The 23,473-nt window shown below is 40.3% G+C and overlaps 1 protein-coding gene across 1 annotated transcript in view; it reads left to right on the top strand.

Moving 5' to 3' along the window:
• Nucleotides 1-257: 257 nt before the first annotated feature.
• olf413 (DBH like monooxygenase olf413) overlaps nucleotides 258-23,473 on the top strand; it is a 161,319-nt gene continuing 138,103 nt past the window's right edge. The window contains exon 1 of the mRNA XM_043422091.1: nucleotides 258-1,278. The gene's annotated coding sequence lies outside the window, so the exon portion shown is untranslated. The remainder of the gene's footprint in view (nucleotides 1,279-23,473) is intronic.

Raw genomic sequence — 23,473 nt, 5'->3', positions numbered from 1 at the left:
AAGTGAAACTTGGAGATGAATTTGGGAAAGCCAATTCTGCAGACGACGGATTGATCGCAGAATATAGTTCAAAGATTCTTATTCTCTTTTGGTCGGTCCGAACATCTCTACGGTTGGATACGATCTAAGTTTGACGCGCCAGATTCTCCCTGCGCGCCGCGCGCCTACAGCAGCGCCAGTTACCGGAGTGGGGAGAGGGGGCAAGTCGGAACGGCGGGGAAGAAAACACCAGTCGAGCCCCGTCCTTTCGACGCGTAGGGCTATTCAGTTAACAGGCGTGTGCCATTGCGTGCGGATGTTTGGCCATTTGCTATCGTCCTATCCGATATAACGTATATACGGATATTTTTACGAATTGTACGAATTATAACGCCGGGAAAACTCGCGTCTTAATTTTCCTTGAATCATACGCGATTGTGCACAATTCAAACGCGATTTATTTCGTCGCTGCTACGCGTTCGTGAAATATAATATCGAAAGGAAGGCAAACATCTTGGACCGTCAACCAAAGTTTTTATCCTGTACCAAAATTCGCTCTCCGTTGTGTTAGCATCGTCCTTCGTTTCTCTCATTTCAAAATTCATCAATATCTGACATGAGATTGTGATTAAAAACACAAAAGTTTGAAACAAAACGAAAGAGCGATAAAATAGTTGACGTGTTGCAATTGGGATGCAACGGGCTGGTACTCGTTGAGGATCGATTGTCGAGAAACTCCGAAAATCAAATTTTCGTTGCATCCTTGACCGCTTGCTTCGGTACCGAAATTTTCGTAGATCAAAAGGATTATGAATTTACGAAATTTCGATAAATAAAAGTGAAACTTTATAATACCTAGTTGGTGCTTTTTATTTATTCGTTATTCATCTCGTTCAATAGAAACTTTTTCTACCGGATATGTAATAAATAATAATGATTATTACTTGGTAATAATTATAATAATAAGTGACCAGTGTTTCGTGACTCGTTCGAATAAATTTCATCGTCTACGGATATGCTTGCAAATATATGTGTACATTAATCCACGTGATAGTGCGGTGAAAAGTATAATCGAAAGTTTCTTTCAACTGGAAATTTGATTAGCCGGGCATTAGTAAAAGGATCTGTGTTATACGCAAATATAATATTCAAAAGAAAAGATATAGATATTTTGGAGTTTATCGCATTTTCGTGCTTGTGTGTATATCGATTGGAGCGGACACGTTGAAGCCATCACCGCAGATTGTTAACATCAGCGGCGGTTGCGGCAACTTGAAAGCAATTCATCGACCAAGAGTGGTAAGTGTTTTTTCCTTCTTCCCTTCTCTCGTTTCTCGTTCATCTTCACTCGTAAATGCGCTTTTTTTATTATTTTATATCACCTATTATAAACTACTACCAAACTCTAAAAACTTTCTGCTTCATCAAAGATGAAGAAGACTTTGTGGTTGATTGTGCTCTCGTCTCTGTGTGCGCGTGCATCGGATCGTTATAAACATCGGAGCAGAATAAGTGACTCATTCACTAATAATGGACTGTCAAATAATTATTTTATTTTCCGTATAATTACCAAAGACGCGGATCAGCGTTTTCAAACTTACCTGTAAAGTGAATAATTCTGTAAATCTTTCCATTTTTTTCTCCATTTTTGACGAGGCAAATTTTCAACTGACAAATCTTGACGAACTTTTAAAAATTCCTCAAATGTGAAACGGAATCAAAAACGTATAAATAAAACGAAAATTTGTCGGGTTCACATTCGTTGAAAAACGCGATACCGGCAACTATTCGAAATATCTCTTTGAAGGATTTAGCGGTCCCGTAACAGTCTTTCGACTCGACGAGTTTTCAAAGACGTATCGGTCAGGGGTAGAGAGAGGTTCTTTCAGTTCCGGAATCTTTTTGAAGATATTAATCGGTGAAAGTATCAATCGTTCAATGTTCTCTGATGTCTAACATGCATTTTCCCGCTGTCATCGTTTCAATCGTTTTATTTATGACCCCATGAGTTTTCGGCTGTGAGTTCAAGAGCCTTTGGGAAGACTCGATGAAAACAAGAACGAAATAATTGTTATAGAGAACGGTGACGTGCGTTTTTTCACTCCTCTTTCTAGCCGAAAAGCGATGGGTCATTTCCCCAGAGCCGATTTGTTGCGCGATAACAATTGTCTCAATCCCCCGTGGCATTTGACGGTCTATACTTGTGTGTACATATATAAGCTCACTGTTATATGGGAAAATTACGAAAAAATCCATGTTTGATCATGAAATAGTGGAGAAGCAAGAGAAAACCATCACGATATGTGTCTTTTTCTACTGCTTTCTAAAGATCACATCCTCGAGTAGTCAGACAACGTTCTTGCTTTGAAATTCTCATCTGTCAGTGTTTGTAACCGGTGAAATATTCGATACGATCAAAGGGATCGTTACGAACAGAGCCAAAGCGAGTTGCCCACATTTCGAAAAATAAGCTCCTGCGCAGGCTACATGAATCAAAAGCACGTGAAGTTTGCCAAGTGAATAATACCGAAAAGGCAGAGGAGAGAAAGCTTAAAAGAAAAAGCAGTGGGTAATGAAAAATAATAACAAATTTTATTACAGGTACTTATTTTGGATACGTCTCAGAGTTGAAGTACACTAACCTTTCTTCACTTCTCCTTTCACTCGGTATTTAGAATTATATGGAAATGTATAAATAAAGTAGAGATTTCGACAGTTGATTAACAGACATTAATGAGATCCTTAGGGAACGTAAATTAGATACGAAAGGCTCATTAGAACGTATATAAGGAAACCAGGATACTTCTCATCAGCCAATATACATATCAATATATAATATATAAAAAGAATATACATATATATTAGTTATAACGAGCTACTGGATTGAGCGGGTATACAAGAGGAATAAATAAACAAGCGGTAAAAGGGCCGGGTAAAGACCGAGAGAAAGAGATGTTGGAAGAAAAAGAAATTCATCAATGGCATGTACCAGCTTGTAATAGCTATACATCTGTGCGCGCGTGTTCATATGTATATTTATGTATTAGATCGAAAAACCATATATTTTCTTTACGTGCAATGCATTGCGACGAGAGGAGGACCAAGTCATGAACAAGTGTGTACGATATCGGTACACGTGTGCATACGTACCGTAAAAGAGCACTATAAAGAATGAAGTTCTGGAGCAGCGGATGCGGCTCCAGAACTCGAATGGCACGGTCGGTAGGCTCCCGAGTCTTTCCTCTCACTCTCTGTGTCTCTCTTGATTTTTTTCATGTTTCTTTATTCGGTTTCTATGTCTCTGTCTCGCTCGAGAAGTTTCTCATCTATTTATTTTTCTCGCGTAGCATCCGCAAGTATCCCTTTGACTCGTTTTCGTTCGACGCACCGGTATCATTACGCATGGAGGAGGTAATGCTCTGAGTACGGGCGAGGAAGAAGATGAGGAGAATCGCGCGTCAAACGTGCCCAGGAAACCGGTAAAGCTGGTTGCACACTCTCGATATCTCGACGAAATCGATTGCCACCGTTGCAACGTACTCTCTTCCTCTTCCCCGCTTTCCTTCGCTCTTTCTCGTCTCGCGCTCTCCTTTATCCTCGCACTGCCGCATAACCAGAGCCGTTGCAAAACAGCCCTTAGTGATGCTGCACACACTGCACTCGATGCGAAACCTCGTAAATACTCGTCGACAGGTATTCGGAACGAAGGCAAATAAATGAAAAAGAATTTAGTGTCTATGCGCGCATATATGTGTACATCGATATACGTACTCGCAGATTGTAAAATCATCGTCTGAAAACCGCTTTTCATACGTGCGCCGTCTAGTGACTTCTCGATCATTTCTACGAATTAAATATGTGAACGTGTCCTCCTGCTGTGCAGTTTTTTTTTTCGTTCACGAGAAAAAGTTGACGATAATTTCCGTTCTGTGATGACCGCCGCAAATCGTTATCGCGAACCTAATAAAGATTTTCTTCGCATATATGCAATGTTTTTTTTTTTTTTTTAAGTTTTGCCTTCGAAATAATTGTTTGAAAGAATTTACAACGTTACACGACCTTTTAAAATAGTTTCGGAAATTCTATAATCTTACGAGGAACTTTTTGTACAGAATTGAGTAAGATTATAATTTTTATAAGGAAAAGAATTCAAGGAGGAGTTTTGTTTTACACGGTGTGTTGAGTTGAAACGAAGAGATTTCGAAGAAGATAATTATGGCCTTTCGCGTGTCGAGATTAAGTAATATCATTTAGTCTGTAAAACCTGTCGGATGGCGTTTGTCGTAGTGTTCAATCTGTCTGCGTACACGAAGCATTCGTCACAATTTCATCCATGTGTCCATGCTGATTCATAGATAATGATATTTAAAACTCGAATTGTTTCTCGTCGATCATAGTCAAAGAGTTCGTGAAGGATTCAAAGAATTATTCCACGGGGTGTGTGTGCGCGCGTGTGTGTGAAAGTTATTTTTACTGCGCTGGAACTGACAACTGAGCTCAACTGAACCTTCCATACAGGCATATGTCATGTAACCATGAATAATATTTTGAATATGTACAACATGATTCGTTAAGATCGACGAGCTCATAATTTGATTTGACTTGGAATAAGAAAGTGAAAATCTCAAGCTGCGACAAGAAAATAGGTCGTGTCACGTTGTTAACGCCATGTGTAGTCTCAGTGAGGAATTTGTCATACATTTGCCATGTGAATGTTTCAGAACGAACAGTTCGAAATGTTCTTTGTGGATGAAAAAAATTGGCCCAGATTATGTTTCAAGAAATAGTTTATCCAATAACCGATATTCATCATCATCCTAATGACTACTGCATTTTGTAAAAAAACAGTACAATAGAACCTTAAGAATAGGAAAAAAACAATACACGAGTGCGGTTAAGCTTTGCTAAATCGAGTCTTGGAATGTTTGGCTATGAATGTAAAAAACCATTGAGATACGGTATTGGAGTATTTTTTATTCATGTCTCACACCGGTACTATTTTTTAGATATTTCTTTTTATCATATCCTTACATTCTCGTATATAAATTAAAAATTTTCCAGTCTGTGGATTCTTATACACGAATCGGATATATCTCATATAATTTTTGTTGCTTCCAAATATTCCCGGCATGGTTTCACGTGCGCGGAATTCCTTGAATAATATTAACTGTGGAATTTTCGCGGTTTCTTCGTGTCACTTGCGAATATTTCGCCTTCTTATTTCTCTAGACCCTTCTCATTCTTTTTCTTATGCACTATCTATTCCAAAGAACCCACTGAAATGAAATTAAGGGGGATCAGTGGCACATGAGCGTCAGGGAAACAAGAAAAGTTCGTTGCCATGCAGCCCCAGCGATATCCAAGTGGGCTATTGTTTAGTTACAGTAAAACTTATATACAGCTTCCACAAAACGTGTGGTTTTGAGGTGAAAGCTTCGCCCAGGAAACTCCGTCGAGTTTTCTCTCGTTTCCTCTCGTTCTTTCTTCCCTTTCTTTTCCTACGTGTTACTTGCCGGTTGCATAAAGGAGAAAATAATCAGATACATAGGAAAAACTCGGTAAATCTTGGGCCGGAGTTGGCAGCAAGAGAAAATGTCGCCGTTTTGGTCGCATACGGCGTTCAGCATCTCATGCCTCTCACGAGGACTCCTTTCTTACGACAGGCTAACGCGACGAGAATCCTTCTGCAAATTGAGCTTGCAATGAGCGTGTATACGTGAGAGAAAAAATACGGTCATCTGTAAAGTGTGTGTAACGCCGGAATAATGGGGAGAAGCTTTTGATAGCTGTTCTTTGAAAGAAGATAGCGATGTGGAAAGTTTTTGTGGTTGCGCTAAAACACACAACGCGATAAACCGTCGTCCAAGTACGCTTGATGTCCGTTTTTCCATCGCTTTATATTGAGCTGAAAATGTGTTGACGGTATTTAGGATATTGAAAAAAGCTTACTTCCGCACTCATATTCGTTTCAATACGGAAATTGTGATAGCCAGCGACCATTATTTTTTGTTCAAATTATTTAAGCCATAGCAGAAACTCTCGTTAACCTTGCGATCGGGGATGGGTTAAGCAATCTTCCGAACTTGTTACCTTCATTAAGAATGAAACAAAAGCAATGGTTTACTTATTCATCAATTTCACGAGATTACCCTCGAGGAATTGTGGACTTACATTTGCATGAAATTTCCGCTCCAATATATATTTTAAATGTGCCTTTCTCGCGCAGGCCTGCAAAAAAAACTGAAATGATACAAGAGAAATTCGTTTCCGCACATCTTCTTTAGGCGGAAAGAGCACGGTTCAGGTAAGGCTATCGCACTCCGAATAGTCGAGAGTTCCCTCCTCGCCTTTACCAGCAGTGGCCGCCTGACCTGGCATCTATGTCGCTCGTTTTTTTATATTTTCTCTTTTCATTTTTCTTTCGAGTTTCTCTGTTCAATCAGGTGGGAATATATTTATATTCATATACTAAATATATATATAGCAGCATGTATAACTATAGGTATGAAGGACTGGTATACATAATATAGATTACAGGGCTACCGAAGCAGTCGTGGGCTCTAATTTTCTTCGGCGCATCTCACGCTCCATTCATTCCGCCGCATTTTCTGTGCCGCTTTTTACGTCTCTCTTTTTTTCATTTCTTTCGTACATTTCGTTTTTTTTTGTTTTGTTTTATCGTACACTTCTCTTTCCCTCTTATTTTCTTTTCTTTCGCCAATAGTACTGCGAAACGCTCTCGAGAATTTGCTCGTAGAATGGTCCTGCGAATTGCCACAGGATCGCACCGACTATTTATTTCTCTCACTCTTTTTCCCCGTGCCTCTCCAGATCTTTCTCGCTTCATCGAAACCGCCGGGGCCAGCTAACGCTCGACAAACGAAGGGCTCCAGTCGATGTCCCCCTACGCGTACAATACTCGCAATTACGCCGTTTTTACTCGGCGTAGGATCCATGTATATACGTGTACTGTACCCGCAGAAGCGTTTTGTCTGTATATATAGAGAGCCTCGCGGCCAAAGAGACGATCGAACAGAACGCGAAAGGAGAAAAAACTAAAAAAACGTCCCACCCCCTCCACTGAAGAAGATGGGAAGGGCGAGGAGCATGAGAAACGACGAGAACGACCCGCTGGCTAAATCTCACCATTGTCCAGCTCGAGAGGAGAGCTTCGTACGCTGATGTTCTGATGTTCACGTCGAACTCTGACGATCAAACTATATAATATTAACGGAGAAGCAGGAGTAGTTGCTCTGGACCACTAGGAAACTTCGTACTACTACTGTCCATCAGGGATGAGCCAGCTTCTGTCGTCTCGTTATCCGCACATGGATGTGTACATATATAGCAGTCTCTGCTCTCGAATATTGTTGAAATGGTCATACTGTACAGACGAACTCATCTCAGTCTCCACCTTCGAGAATTATGCATCGAGATTCTATGTGTATATGTACACATATTCAGCACATTTGTATGGAAATCTTTATTATATATATATGTATGTAGATTTATATCCGTATATATTAACGAGCCGCGAACGGGGCACCGAATGTCGTTATACGCGGGGAAACGACGCCAATCAGTCCGTAAATTAATAATATCTGGCTGACGCTGGCTCTCCGGCTATAGCCAATGGATTTTCCATCTTTCTCTCGTTCGCTCCTCTCCTCCCCTCGCCCTCTCACTTTATCTATTTCTCTATCGTAAATACGACAAGCCAGCGTGGTCCGATAATTCCAATTAGCGAAATCTGAATTACGCGAGAGGTTGCAGTAATGAACGGACATGTGACACACAGGAATATATAATATACAGATATATCTTTATGTGCTTATCGATATAAGTGTGCACGTGTGCAGTTAGCGATGCGCCGACGGAAGCGTTTGCATCGTTCGAGAGATGCGGGGAAAACGGAATTATGGGTATATAGAGAGATCGTGGATCAGAAACGCGCAGGAGGTTACCCATGGAAGGTCCAAAGTCCAATTACCCCAAATCGCGTGGTCATAATTTCTACTCTGTTTCACTGTATCTCGTGGAGCAGCGAATTTAGTGTGTGTACGACAGATGCTCGTCTCGGGCAGAATCGACGCGTGCATTTTCACACAGCACATACTGTGCGTCCTCTTGCCCTCCCGCTACTCGCCATTTTCACGTATCAAGTAGCGCAAAGGTCGCGGATAGGATTTGACGCGTGTATGGGATTGCTGAACCATTAATCACTACAACGGCTGGATCGAAGAAGAGCCGGTCATTTTTTCAGTTTGCAGCCGATTTGTTACGAATAATGAGCATGCAGTGGCGATTTGTTTTTGTTTTTTATTCACGTTGTTATTGCCGGGAGAATCGGAGCTCAATTTTTGTTTTTTTCTGTCAATTTGCAGAATACTATGTACAATTCAGGTTTTGTTTTTCACTCTGGTCACGGAGATTAATAAAAAGTTGAATAGTATTGAAGTATTCGAACATCCGGTAGTAAAATATAGCTCAATTGTACGTATTCTAATCAGATTTTTGTTCCATCTTGAGTAAATTAAAAAACCTGAAAAATTTCTGCATTCAAACCAATTCAAACAATTAGCTCGCAATTGAAAAGCCTTTGCTGCAACCAATACAATCGATTATCGAAACCACGCTCAAGGTTTATTGGAAACTTTTATTCCCATTCTCCTGCTATATTCCCATTTTTATTCCAACATCCAGCACCTCCCATTTTTTTTTCTCCTACTTTCGAAAACCTGGATACGCCAGCTGAAAGTTTTACTCACGACCGAAAAAGTGTACTCTATGACTGCCACAGAGAATACGGAAAAAGAAAGAGAGAGAGAGAGAGAGAGAGAGAGAGAGAGAGAGAGAGAGAGGAAAAGAGAAATGAGCAGAAAAAACCGCGCAAGCTCGATAGCTCGGTGCACCGAGCACGATGCTGTGTTACCTCTACTCTTTGCTCCAGTTCGGAGACTTCCTTTCTGCAAGAGGAACGAAGGTTTTGAGAGTCCGCGAGTCAAGGACGTGCGACGAGTTCACAAGTGCGGTTGCAACGAGGGCGCCACCGATGGAGAGTTGGCTTGTACGACCATTCTATATGTATATAATCATAGAATATGGTAGCTCTTTAGACGCCCAAGTTGGAACGCTCCAACGGAACAAGTCTCACATTCAAATATATTTTACGTTTGTGCTCAGAGTTTCTAAGTGTATTGGTACACATGTATACATACAGCAAGATTCTCGAAGATGTATAACACGTATACAAATACACGTGTATAACCTCGACATTCGTGAAGCCACACGTGTTAATTGTCGTTAAATTACATGGTAGCCCGAGACTATACTGTAGGTTAACCCTTTAAACTCTACCACACCGGTATATATAACAACGCTCTAAAGAGTAAATACTTGACTCGCTGTTGCGAGCTGTCCTAACAACGACGAACAATTCGAAAGAATGAAATCCCTCACGTATACTCTATTCCGCAATTTAACGTCCTTTTCGTTGTTGTAAATGAGAGTTACGCGTGTTCATAACGTGTTTGTTTGTACAGTGAAGTTCCCCAATGGTATCATCACACAGATATATACCATGATGTTTTAAAAAATTGAGTGTGCCGACAAAAAGGCCAAATTTCATAGGTGACGACATACGACTTTTTAATGCAACTTTATTTTCTTCTGTACAGGAAATTGTAAATATTTTTATTTTCCCTTGATTTTAATATTTTCACAGGTATCAATTAATAATCGATCGTTTATGTGGACATGAGAAAACGTGTATTTCTTTATTATTTTACAATTCATATAACGTAATGAAACTGATACTCATATTATATTTGTCTTCGATGATTAAAAAAAGACCGTAGGATGATTGATCGCCTTGTTGAATAAAGTGCAGTTTGGTAAATCGGAGACAACGCGATTCTTCGTACCTAACATTACTTTTGTTGACAATGACTGAATCTAAATTCTAAATTTTTGTACATTATTCCTCCTTCCCGCGTTTCATATTTCTCCCTCCGTGTCGCACTGAGAATCCGACATAATAATAATAATATTCGAAATCACAACGTTACAAAACTCTCCTCTGTATATTTTCATTTTTCACAACGTTACCGAAGAATTAAAAAAAAAATCGAAATTAAGTCTTTTTGACATCCACCACCTGTGTTGTTTATTGGTCCAGTATTCTCTTTCCTTATCTGCGAGCGCGATGTCCACTAGACCATAAAGACTCTGGCACTACGAAACGGCTTTTATCAGCGAAGGCTCGAGAACCAACTAGCAGAATGAACTCCAACAGATGCCCTTTAATGCTACCACACGTACGTGTATAGTACCGTATATGTGGCCGTGCTAGACTTTTGACGCTAAGGTGTAGAGAGCAAATTGTGCGTAATAGAACGGATCGGCCTCTCTACCGTCACACGCGTTAATTGCAGGTGAATTACGCATACTTGCGAGCGATGGGGCTGAAGCCGAGAGACAAAGGACATAAAATGCAGCACAGATGCTTTGACGAATCTCTTGATGATTCCTCCGAGAACTCGTCCCATCGTCATCACACAGTTCGTTTGTTCACTGTGCTATTAGACCGTTGGTCGAAATGTGAGGAACAGGCACATCTCCATGCGTCAGACTCGAAAGTACTGGCGATACAGGGTAGTTTCTCTAACTCGAGGCAAATGGATGTTTATAGTTTCAAAAATACTTTCCAACGAAAAGTGGTGGATTCAACTTTTTTTGATGACTTTAATCATTGGATACATCGCAAAAGTTGAGTACATTATATTTTCGTTCAATGAAGGGCATGTTTTATTCGAACGTCTAGTTCCCATCTGAGCAACCTTAAAAATATTATCATTTTGAACTGTACTGCTTGGAAAACAAGGTTTCGAGATGTTTTCAAGTAGAAAACTTGAGAGAGTTTCGACGGAAATACATTGTTGTGAAAGAATGAGAAATATATTTGTTTCGTGTTATTATTCACCCGATGCATATATACTAATCGCAATAAAGTGAAAAGGGAATGTATCAGTGCGTATATATACAAAGATAGGCGAGAAGCCCTTCTGATCTTTTGATGAAAGGCTTGAACGGAACAGCTACAGAGAGCTGCACGAAGAGAGGGAAAGAAATAGTAACAGCAATCTATAATTTGGCCAGAACTGGCTGTATCGTTGGCGAGGGAGACCAAGAGAATATGGGACGAACGGGCTCGGATGGGCGGAAAAGGGATTTTTAGCTCCGACGGCAAAAGACCCTACAGGGCTGCACTTGGGAATTACGGTGAATAGAAATCAGCCTTGCACATAACATGTCCTTTGGTCCACCAGAACGCGTAGAAGAGAGAAGGGAGGCATCATGGTAAAACTCACGCGACGCATGGCCGTACGACCCGGTAATTTAGCAAGGACGACGGGAGATTAAGTCCGCCCAAATACCGTCATTTCAAATTCTCTCTCACTCCGTCTCTTCTACATCTTGTCTTTCTCGGTCTCTCGCACCCTATGCAAAAGGGTGCTCGTATGCTATTTGAATTTTCAGCTAAGGCAAGTTATATAGAAGGCTTAGAAAAAATCCTGGCTTTCTGTGTACGCGAATCTTCAATTAGCCTACATTTCTCTCTATATTTTTTTGGGTGATTTGAGATAAGCCATCAGTTGCGTCATCAAGAGGACGGATCAGTCGGTATATTGCAACGTGCGAGAGAGATAGCTGCAAATTTCGAAGTCTTTGACACAGTTTGACCGATGAAAAAACGGCGATCTGTCAGCCCATTTTGTCAACGCCCTGCGTATAGGCTGACAGAGCCTTTCTTAATCCGTTAAACTGTGACAAAGAATTTCGATTTCGAAAATTCCTAGTGAGGTTGGTCGACTGATATCCTTAAAGGGCAGCGATCGGAGGACCGGGAGGAAGCACGCGTACCGTATCGTCGTTAACCGCGCGACTGTCCATTCAATTCTCCGGGTATATCTATTTAACTCGCACTGAACATTCTGTCTCATGAATTAAAGCCTTCGAAGCTCATTCCGTCTCCGTCGCTCTTTCTTTTTCTCTGCTCCTCTCATATTCTTACGTATCCTTCTTGCGTGTTCAGTCAAGATCATGATATCAGTAATTCGTGTCGGGAAATAAAAATACACGAACAAAAAGTTTGACTCGGTTTTATACGCTCACGCACGAGCATTCCTCGGCTGCTTTGACCGTCGTGTGTTTTACCATTGCACTTTGTAACTAATCGTAAGTCGAACCATCAATTGTACACTTTCGGAATATTTTGCGACTCTGAGACGCATGCGAGGGAAAAAAAAGAGAATGAAAGACTTGAACACAATGACTGATAAATAAAATGGATTGAGCAAAGGGTGGAGAGAGTATAGCCGCGATGTAGGAGAAAAGTAAAGTACATGTTCGTGACGATGCAAACCTCGAATCATTCCTGGAATACAGCGGTGGCGATGATGGAGAAAAAAATTAGTATCAATTCGACAAGAGTTGCCCGCGGGGTTGCTAATTAATTTATAGTCGTTCCACTCTCGAGAAGCGGGAGAAATACTCACGGAGAATGGAAGAGAGAACGGTGTAGCAATATAAACCGGGTGGTCGTAACGCTACTCGGATCTTTCTCTCGCGAGCTTTCCATCCCAGAGAAAGTTGAGAGGGAGAGAGAACAAGAGAGGGACGCCAAAGATAAGGAGAGAAGCAGAGCGAGATGAGTACATTTATGGCTTCTCATATGCGGTATACCCATCGCACTGCGTATATGTACACTCGGTACGTATAACCGTTCAATGCGCTGCAGTCGAAGGAGAAATAAAGGGAGTTCGTGCGCGTCATACGGACACATACCATTTTATACGATACGTCTAAGATGAGATGGCGGAACGTGACTCTTTTATTCCTTCCTTCTCTTCTTGTTCTCCAAATTCAAGCGCTCGTCGTAAATAAATGATAGTACACTATATTGACCTCTTAAAATCTATAATCGTATCAAATCCCCCGTACGAATATTAAACTATGTACTTGTTCCACCAAAACTGCTAAATCCGGTCGAAGGTTTTGCCGATTTTCGGATTGATGAATCACTCTCTCGAATCCTTTTTCCCTTTCATATCTGTCACCCCCATTTTCATTCCATTTTTCACAATCTTCGCCATCGTGCGCTCGAAAACAATCATGGATGGAGTCACAATTAAACTCTTTTGTAGCCCACGACCACACGCGCGGAGAAAACTAAAGAAGGGCGCCCTTTAGTGATTCCCACATCTAGCTTCACACTTAAAAAGAGAAAGAGGCGAGAGAGGAGGGGGAGGGAGGGGGGGAGAGGCAGATACAGGCCACCAACGTATCTTCTTTTTTATTACGACCATGTTCGTGCATGGATAGCGCGTATGTGTGGAAATACGTGAATATATATTTTATTGTGTGAGTAACGGTATCTTTGAGAAGTGCGGTGTGTAGGCGCAGGGAAATTTTAACGATTGCCCTGCCTCTTTTATTTTTTATTTTGCTCCCGCTACTGAAGGCTTTGCGAGTGACGCCATATGTAAATATATCAGATACACTCACAAACATTAATATGTCTATATTTCGACGAAATTCTAAGACGCGTGGAGCCCGCGTGCCTCTACACATATTTCTCAGTGGCTCAGTGGGTAAAAGACGCGGAGAGTGCTCTTCGTTTTTTTTTTCTCTTTCGCTCCCCGTTCTCTCTCACGCGGCTGTGTTCGTCTCCATCTCGCGTTAACATACAACTCGCTTTGTCGTCTTTCTCTTGCATGGTTCACAAATTTGTCAGCCGGCTTTACGATCGATTAATTACCTCGCCTATGTGCTCGTCCGTGATGTTATATTGCACACATATGCTCGCGTGCCTATTTCACTGAATTTTCACTCCAGTATCATCCGTTGGAAAGAGAGTCAAACGAAAAATAAAGTCGCGCCGATTCGAGGCGCTACCGTTTTCAAATACATAAACATATGGATCAGGAAGAATGACGCGTTACGAAAATACTTTTTTGACGACCGCAGCCTCGAGTCTCATCTGCACGCTTTTTTAAACTCCGTCTTCGGCGGAGCTCGGAATTTCTTTTCGCCTCTTTCTGTTTTAACATCTATTTTGTTTTCTTTCAGCTGCTTTTTTCTTGTTTTTGTACGCGGGTTACTTTCTAACGAGTCAACCCACAAGGGGGGCGTCAGAATGTACGACTTTATGATTCTCATCGTCTAAGAGTGATTTTGGGAGGCGCCTTTTGCCGACAAACTGAACGCGGCGAACGGAAGTGTCGCATCCTCGTCTCGCTGATTCACGACTTTTCTCCGCAGCTTAACGCTCCGTCACATCTACCCCCAACGAATTTTTTTTACCTCACAATATATATCTTACTTTTGATCCTCATTACAGTTACCGTCGAAGAGACCGAATCCACGGTTCGCACTCGCTCCATATTCCTGCTCTTTTACCGGCGAATAATAAGAACATAATATTTATTCGAGTTCTTTTACATGATGAATAAATTGGGATCATATATCCGAATCAGATATCACGCGAGAGCCACTGATAAAAATGGAAAAATATTTTAAGTAATTGGAGTTCGACGAAGATGGCACCTTTCATTGAATGATATCAGATAAGTGGATCGAGTCAAGTTAATCAATTTCATCGGCATCGAATATTAATCACTGCATTGAGCATTAGCGGTTTGAAATTTTGCTTATCGATGCGTCTTCATTCGACATTATTTCACATTCCGATAATTGTTTGTTGGTAATGAGAATTGATTTAGCCTATAATTTTTTTATCTTCGCGCCCTTATTTCACGAGATAATATCGTTACTCTGACAACCGCGTCTTATTGGCTCGTTGACACCGACTTCTTGGAATAATTTCGTGATCAAAGACTGCTGGCAGGGTATATCGCGGTCCCGAGAGTCGCTTTTGTGAGACGGAGGAACGAACGAGCCGACGTACGTAACGACGTGAAGGAAATTATGCGGGGATACACACAAGGGGAGGTGGAAATATATACACAAACACAAGCGTGGAATTTCAAGCTAAAAAGCAATGTGGAACAGATGAGATGAAGATACCGCGAGGGTGGAGGCAAAGGGTGAAGGCGAACGATGGTGAGAATGAGAAAGAGAGAAATGGGGAGAATGGGAAATGTGGAATGAGTTGAGAAGCAACGAATGGGTTGCGTCTTCGCCTCAACCAGATAGAACATAAGAGGCAGGTCGTATGACAAATGTCATGGCGAGAAAGACCCCGAGTGCCGCGATACATCATAGGGATAATTATATTATTTCAGTTCTCTCCGCGGTGAGAACGAGGCACGAAGACTTCTATTTATAGATCGACACTTTTCAGCTCCCCCCTCCAAGCTCAGCTTCAACTTCCCCAAATTATATCGTTCGGGTGTATATTTCTGTATGAATATTAAGAAACTTTATCACGTATAGTGCACTTACAAACGATAAAAAGCAACGATATTTTTTTAATGCACAAGCTCAGATGTATTAAAGGACTGCTTCTATTCATTGATCAAATTGTAATTGTTTCTCTCTGAGCCGGTAACTCTCCAAATGGAATTATTATTAATGGTGATTTTCTCGATGCTAATTATTCTTATCCGTAGAGCTTTTGCAAATACAAATATATATTATCATTACTGCGAATGATCTGGTGTTTCACCAAACACGATTAACAAGAATAATGCGTGAGCACTATACAAAGTACATAGATTCCATTTAATCTCATATACTTATAGTGTTATTCGATACGTTTATAGAAATTCGGGTAATTATGTAGTTTGGCTACTTTTTTCCGAAAATCAACGGAAGACATTTTTTTTTAGTATGAACGGCTTCGATTAGTTACCATTGATGATATTTCGTCGGGGGAGGCTAACATTTTCCATAAAAACCATGTGATATGGGGTTTTGAAGTTGTTGGAAAAATACATATGATGAAATATGGTATATTTGAATATTTTAGAGTTCACAACAGGATGGGGCACACGAGCGCGCACACGAACACACGCACACACACATCAAAGGTGCTCTAAACCCGCCCAACAATACCACACATGCATCCAAAAATGCTCTGAATACACCTACCGATTTCGCAAACATCGCGTATCCGGAACATCTTTTGATGTGTGTACGAAATCGTCGTATGGGTTCAGAACACTTTCGATGTGTGTGTGTGGTTTCGCTGGGCCGGTTTAGAGCAACTTTGGTGTGTGTGTGTGTGTGTGTGTGTGTGTGTGTGTCCACCTGCCCTAATGTGAACTCCTAAATAGTCTGATATACGCCAAATCCCCGAATTTTTCCAACAACTTCAAAACTCCATAACTCCTCCGACGAAATATCACTTATTATAGAGTACAATCAATAACTTCGAAAAATTTCAAAAAAAATTCGAAATTCAAAAAAAAAAAATTCCATTGATTTTCGGAAAAGTAGTCAAACTGCATAATTACCGAAATTCGGAGTTGCATAAAAAAATTACGGTGTTATGACATGTAAACACATTCGATAAACATAATTACATATATTATTAACTAATCATTCCCATGCCCGTCTCTATGGTCGTTTCAGATACAGCGATAAATTTGAAATTCGCCATTCCCTAATCTACGTGTGTTTGACACTATGTGTGCGGAAGGATATTCGAAATACTCTCGTTTACCATCAATAGTCATTTGACATATAACGAAATTGCATAACGTTAACTGCATTGACACAACACGTCAGGGGTTAAAAGTTCCCTACAAGAACCTCTACTTTTACGTTCGCTTAGGCTTAAATAGAGAGCGCCTTTTTCGCGCATACATGCGTCAGGCCGTATAAATGTCTCCGAAGGGTACAAGCATCGTAGTTTCTCCTTCTGTCCCTTTTCATTCACCCCATCTAGTCCTTGCGCTTTATCCCCCCACGTATTACATTTACGCTGTATATAGATATTGTTGTACTTTGACTCCCTATTTCTACTAAGATCGACCGTAAATAGCATCGACACGCCTACTTCGCCGTGATATCCACGACCCGAAACCCCCGCGTTTGGTCACGTTACCCTCCCAGTGAGTGGGTAATAAAGTTTGGTAAAAAGCGCGATAGGAACGTCGTCGATGGGAACTACGATGTTACAGGGTCTAGTTATAGCTTACGGCCCCTACTCTAAGACAGAAAATTATCTCTAGTCATATATACATATATATAAATATATATATCTATGTATAGATTGGTCTATGAAAATATCGAATGGTACGGCGGGACACGCGAAAGACAAAGATGGAGGGAGAGAGCGAGAGAGCGAGGGAGGGAGGTTAACGTTCGGTGAACGAATCTCGATTGATACTGTCCCCATTTCGATTATTGCATTCGAGTTCTGTGCGCGGTGTATTATTACGGACGAAGACTTCAATCCGGGCTCATTGATCTCTCGGTGACCTGTCTCGTCGCGTGGCGTCGTCATCGTCTGCGAGTATTTAAAAATTCTTGTCCCGGATCGATGTTCCTTTCGTAGAAAATTAGTTCCCACAAGAATTCTCGATGATCCGATAACGGATTAATGTACTTTGATCGTATTTAACCTCAATTGAGATGATGAAAATAGTCATTCTTTATCGCATACAAGGCAACGAAATTTGGATGTTCAACTATAGAAGTAATACAATTTCAGGTGTTCACTTTAGCTGTTAATTTGTTAATTTTTCTACGATTATTGAAAGCAGTAGGTACTTCGCGCGAATTCAGTTGAAAATAATCATTATCATTTCTGTTGGCTCGAATGTTCAGAAATATTCCGATTTCCCTGTGAAAGCTTCAGTCAATTATTTTATTCCATTACGATCTTCCGGCTGCAATTACTACTTGATTATTCACACTCCCCAACGTACGATATTATATTTGATTACAACACGAGACTTCCTATGCTATCGGTAAAAAAAAACACAACGTGTTACATATCTAATTCTTACGAATTTCCTGTTCTAATATCCGCAACACATCGGTTTCTCACGATAACAATGATTCTCTATTGTTTAATTTTCTACGATGTGATCATCGCTGGAATAAATTAGGAATAATTGTGATACGGCTGAGCGCGTTATGTATATTGTTTTATGTTACGCTATAATGTTATATTATACAAGTGTCCAAGGGTAGTTTATCGTTATACGTGTAATTATAACGATTGTGACGAAACACAATGGGCTTTAATGCGTATCCGATACGTATTATATCTTTCTCGCTCACTTTTTTTTTTCCTCGCCTTTCATTATCAGGCATATAACATACGAGAAAACCAACTATACATGCACGAATCTTTATCATCCCTTTTATGTTTCTATTCTGCGGTAAACATATCTATAAATACGTATATTTTCTTGAGTTTTATTCTTTTTTCACACCGAACAGAGTATATACGTATGCAGCGTTATTTGCGACGCCGGAAGTCGTGGCCGCGAAGGAGCGCATTTTTACAATCTCCCTTCCCATTTATAAATACTCCTGGATGTGCCTGTACGTGTATGCGCGCATATGTGATATATATTATATATATGTATAAATATATATTGCGAGTACAAGAGCGAGTGTACATGTGCATTAAATTACCGGTAATCACGACAGAACGATTTGCGAGCTGCATTGTACCCGCAGGGGCTCTTGCATGGAGTCGGCAAATACCCGAATGCGAATGTCGACAGCCAAGTGCCAGGACAACGAAGACGAACAGAAGTATGTTACGTATACTTGATTCGATTGTCAGAATGAAAGAGAGAGGGAGAATAATTTAACCAGCGCACGCTGCGTGAGTCTAATGCACGAGTTAGTACCGCGGTGCAGTTTTTTTCTTCTTTCAACTCCCGATTCGCTCCCCAGGAAACGAAGGGAAGGGGGATGTTGCAGCGGAAGAAAAAATTACATTCATCTGGTCTCGTTTTCAAGCGCACTCGCATAGCTCTCATTTTAGTGTTTTTTTTTAAATTTTTTTTATTTTTTAATTGTTTTAATTGCCGATTCTTTCTTTGACGCACTTTGTATGCACGCCGGTTTTTATAACTGCATGGAGGAAGTTGTGAAGATCCTGCTCAAATTCAGAAGCACCCTCAAGTAGACGTCGAGAACGAATCCTGCTATGGATTTTCCTTTGGTGCTTTTTTCTCATATATCGATACGCTTTCCTGTACGAGTTATGGATGTGTAGCAAAGGCTTCAAGTCATACTTGAGGGCCTTCGATGATATCTCGACCTTTGAAGAACCGACATCGCCTCACGAGCTCTCCTTCTTCTCTTTTATTTTTTAATCTCTGCGTCCCTTTCGCTCTTAACTTATCTATATATTTAGTCGTTCTTTTTTTATTTTATTACTTTGTTCTGCCGCTTGAACAATGTATTATAGTATTATTAGGAGTATATTAGTATACCATTATGATTTATCGGAGTAAAAGAAAATCGAGGACTATATAATGCCCTGCTCGTAAATTCGATTTAGTTTTATATAATTCGATTGGGTGACTTGCATTTAGTATTGACCAGAAAAAATTCTTTCATATCGCATACTCAATATCGATTGTCATTTGTTGGTGGTGTTAATGGACGAGGGGCAAAATACAGTGAAACATTGAGTCACAAACCAATTGAAGCCTTAGCCATCGGGTGATTTTTTTATTAAAATCGTCTGCTAGTTTATTTTCGTATACTTGTTGAATAACAGTATAAACAGAAAATTGAATAAAATCAGTGTTTCTATCAGAATCGAATAATGAAAATTTAATTAAAATGAAAAGTTGAATATTCGTATATTTAGCATCTTTATTCACAGATTCGTGCGGATAACGGATCAGCATTGATTGTTTCAGTTTAAATGTGCTCGCGTTCATTTGCTAATTATATAGAGTTAACAATAATTGATTGCTGGGGAAAGGTTTGATTGATATATTTAATATGAACTCAATTATTATGGACTTTTCGGTGGAGAATATCTAATGGAATGAGTCATAGGTATTTTATGGTCACTCTTAGGTCATGGGCGTCATATAATGTCAGTGATGTAGTTGGCGAGGTAAGGAATCTACAAAACTTTCGATTGTGCATAGTTTGTTGCAGCGTGTACAACTCATGTGTTCGATTACAAGTTGACGACACGCGAGAACCTCAGCCAGGGCTTATTTTCCGTTCTCTTCTGTGCTATTAATTCTTCCTCGTTTGCTCTGAAATTTATGCTGGTCAGTTATTGCTACTTATACACTCAATATCGAGAAACAAAAGGGCGTAAATCACATTTTCGTGTGTTGTGAATGGCTTCGATCGTACCTTTTTACTCGTTTGGATACGATTCTCCTCTTCATGCTTCTTTTATATCGCTCTCTTTTGCTCTCTTTTGTATGCACCCAACGAGCGGAAGATCACGCGATAACGTTTTCATATTTTTATTTGTCTTTCAATTCTACCGTATCAATTGCCTCTCAATTCACACCTATAGATACCATTTTTTCTTCTTTCTATTTTTTTTTTGCTTTCGTTGCTCCAACACGAAATTGCCCCATTGCAAAATCAACGGCACAGATGCAACACACGTAGCAGATGATGCTGCTGTTCTTCTGGCAATTTGAGACTCTATTTCTCCTTCGATCAACGCGCTTCAGAACTCCAAACACGCGATCATTAAGGCGTTTCCGTTTTTTTCCTCTTCTATTTCCTCCTTTTTCCATTATGCTTCTTGTTCTTATTCTGCGTTGTTATATCTTCTTTTTTTCTTCTTGGCCCCTTCTCATTTTCTTTAGAAACTCACAGTAAGAAGTTAATGCGCAACCATGAATCGAACTGTGATCCTCTTTCTGCACGTGTCCTTCTTCTTTTTCAACTTTTTGTCCCGTCAATCTGCTTTCTGAGCACTCAGTCGCTGGTGTCGAAACATGTTGAAAAAAAAACGTTGTTTTGCGTATAGATGACGCGCTCCCTTTTATTTTTCATTTTCTGTCTTTTTTTACTCTCAAATCACGCATCTGTGATGCCCCGCGAACACCATTGATCCTAATTTTTTTCTTTTGCTGCGATGTCTGCACATACATCGCCCAGGGAAATTTCATCAGTTCAGTCATACTTTAGCATGCGCCAGAACAATTTGAAATTTGACGAGTGACGAACATCGCCCGGCCGATTCTACGGGAGCAAAAGCATGTGTGCATCTAGCTAACGAGCTGACGCCTATTCTCGGCGACGGGGTAACATCAACACCTTTTTTTCATACATAATTTTTTCTTCATTTCCATTCGAAACTAAGTCTCCGGCATGGCCCAAGACGCACACACTTTTAGCTGAGTTTTAAAAGCAGAGGTGCTGATAACAGCTTGACACGCGACATATGTCCTGTCACAGATTTTATAATTCTCTTAAGGGAACAGAGCGGACGTAAAAGAAATTCCCGTTGCGGAAAAGTTCATGGCTTATCTATAAATCAGGGAGTACGTGGGTGCTACGATTCTGAGCGGATGGGAGGAGCGTTCCATTCATTTGATACTCCAATTATACTCGATAGTTGATTCTTTCGCATCAATATACTTTTAAAGAACGCGAGGAGAGCGATCAGTTGGATACAATCCAGTGATTCAGTAACTATTTTCATTACGAGACTATATATTAATATATTTACAACTTGGAATTTATTTAATTTGAGAATTTGATAATTGAGAAATAATGTTACGAAAAGTTCAAAGGGTTATGTCGATTATCATTGAATTACGTGCGTCATTGATGGAATAGACTTTGGAAAGGCAAATTAACTCGATTTTCATCATTTTCTTCATAGCTGCGTGAATAATATGTCCTTTCATATATTTTTTTTCGTTTCAGTCGCTTCTGTGAGAGTAACACCGAGTATTCCCAATACGTATATCGGTACGAAGATAGAGCTTCTAATTAATTAAAAGCCGTATCTCTACGAGCAATTTTCTCGACCACTCTTCTTGTGCAGTAAATATAATGGATTGTCTCTAGCACGCGATGACTATTTCTCTCTACGCTCCCGCACTCTCTTCACTCATCTTTCACCATCAACCGTATCCTGTCAAACGAAAGAGAAAGACGGACAAGTTGTATACAGACTGAAGTAGCTGGCTCTTGCTCCGTAGCAGTTTCGCAGGAGTTGCAGGTTTTCACTCCCCCTGACACTGAAAACTCTCGTGAACATTCGTGCCTGTCCATCCGCATTAAACGGTGCTCCATTTCTCTATTCCTCTTGCCTAATCCTTCTGTCTTCTCTATCCTGCATTTCCAGTTGGTTAGTCGGATGCGTAATAAGGCGGATTAATTGATGGGAGGTCGAGTTCTTCAGGTTTGCGAGTGCTAGTAAAGTATTATATAGTGAAAAAATCAGAGGGTAATAATCAATATTCAGTATTTCATCAGGTATTTCCACTTTTGAGGATATTTTAAGGAAATTTCTTATTTGACAAATTTAATAAAAAATCATCGACATTAGAAATGATTTATATTAAAAGAATTCACAAAATAAATCTTTCCATGAACCGCATATGAATTTGGAGTTTTTGAGAACAGTGACGAATGGAGATATTTCAGCATACGTTTTTGCTGGAATCTTCCGGAATATTATGACGCTGAAGTGTTTCCAACGTTGGATTCCAACGAAATGATCGAAAAAAACTCTCCAATAATTCCCTGCGAAATTTGCGATTCCTAGTTTTTCAAGCTGCACTAACGATTCGTGAAATAAAAAATTTGTGAATTACAAACGTTTTTTTCGTTCATTTCGTTGGTCTCCAACGTTGGAAACTTCAGCGTCGTGGAATATTTACTCCCACATTAAAGAATTCTTGTCTTCTATAAAATAAAAGATGAAAAATGATAAATTTCAATTGAACGATGGGTGCGTGATGCTGACGAGCGGGAGATCTCGTCACGTCCCGCGCCTTTCGCATCCGAAAATCTGGGCATCTCTTCTTTAATTAGTACCCGGTACGTTGGAGGCTTTCGAGGTCTTTGTTACGGGTTCACTCCTCCCACTTTTTCTCTCACTCTCGTATTATCGTTCTTTTGGTCTATAGCCCAGGTATAAACGAGAGTTTGTATAGTCGATGGACACCCATCGAATTGGGTCACGGACCTCCGTGAAAACTGCACTACCGCATAACCTCATTTAACAATATTCTCGAGCCACATATCTCGCACGGTAAAACATCGTCGGGATGACAAGCCCGTTTTTTTCAACTGAAGGTATTTCTCGCGTGACTTCTACCGTTCCGCAAAAGAAAAAAAGGAAACATTAATGTCCTCGATCCGTCGTTCTCAAAGACTCGATCTTCATTCTCGGTTGAAATTCGCATTTTCCAAGAGGATTTATTCGATCGGTATGAATTATCAAGAAAAAGCAGATGCCTTTTATCCATGTAACAATCGTCTCATCATTTACGCGTCAATAGTGCTCTAAACATTTATTGTTTTACTTCTTTTTCTCCTTTCATTCTTGACTACG

The sequence above is a fragment of the Venturia canescens genome, chromosome 1 (assembly GCF_019457755.1).
Source record: "Venturia canescens isolate UGA chromosome 1, ASM1945775v1, whole genome shotgun sequence".
Classification (NCBI taxonomy): domain Eukaryota; kingdom Metazoa; phylum Arthropoda; class Insecta; order Hymenoptera; family Ichneumonidae; genus Venturia; species Venturia canescens.
This window is presented reverse-complemented; position numbering and strand designations above follow the sequence as displayed.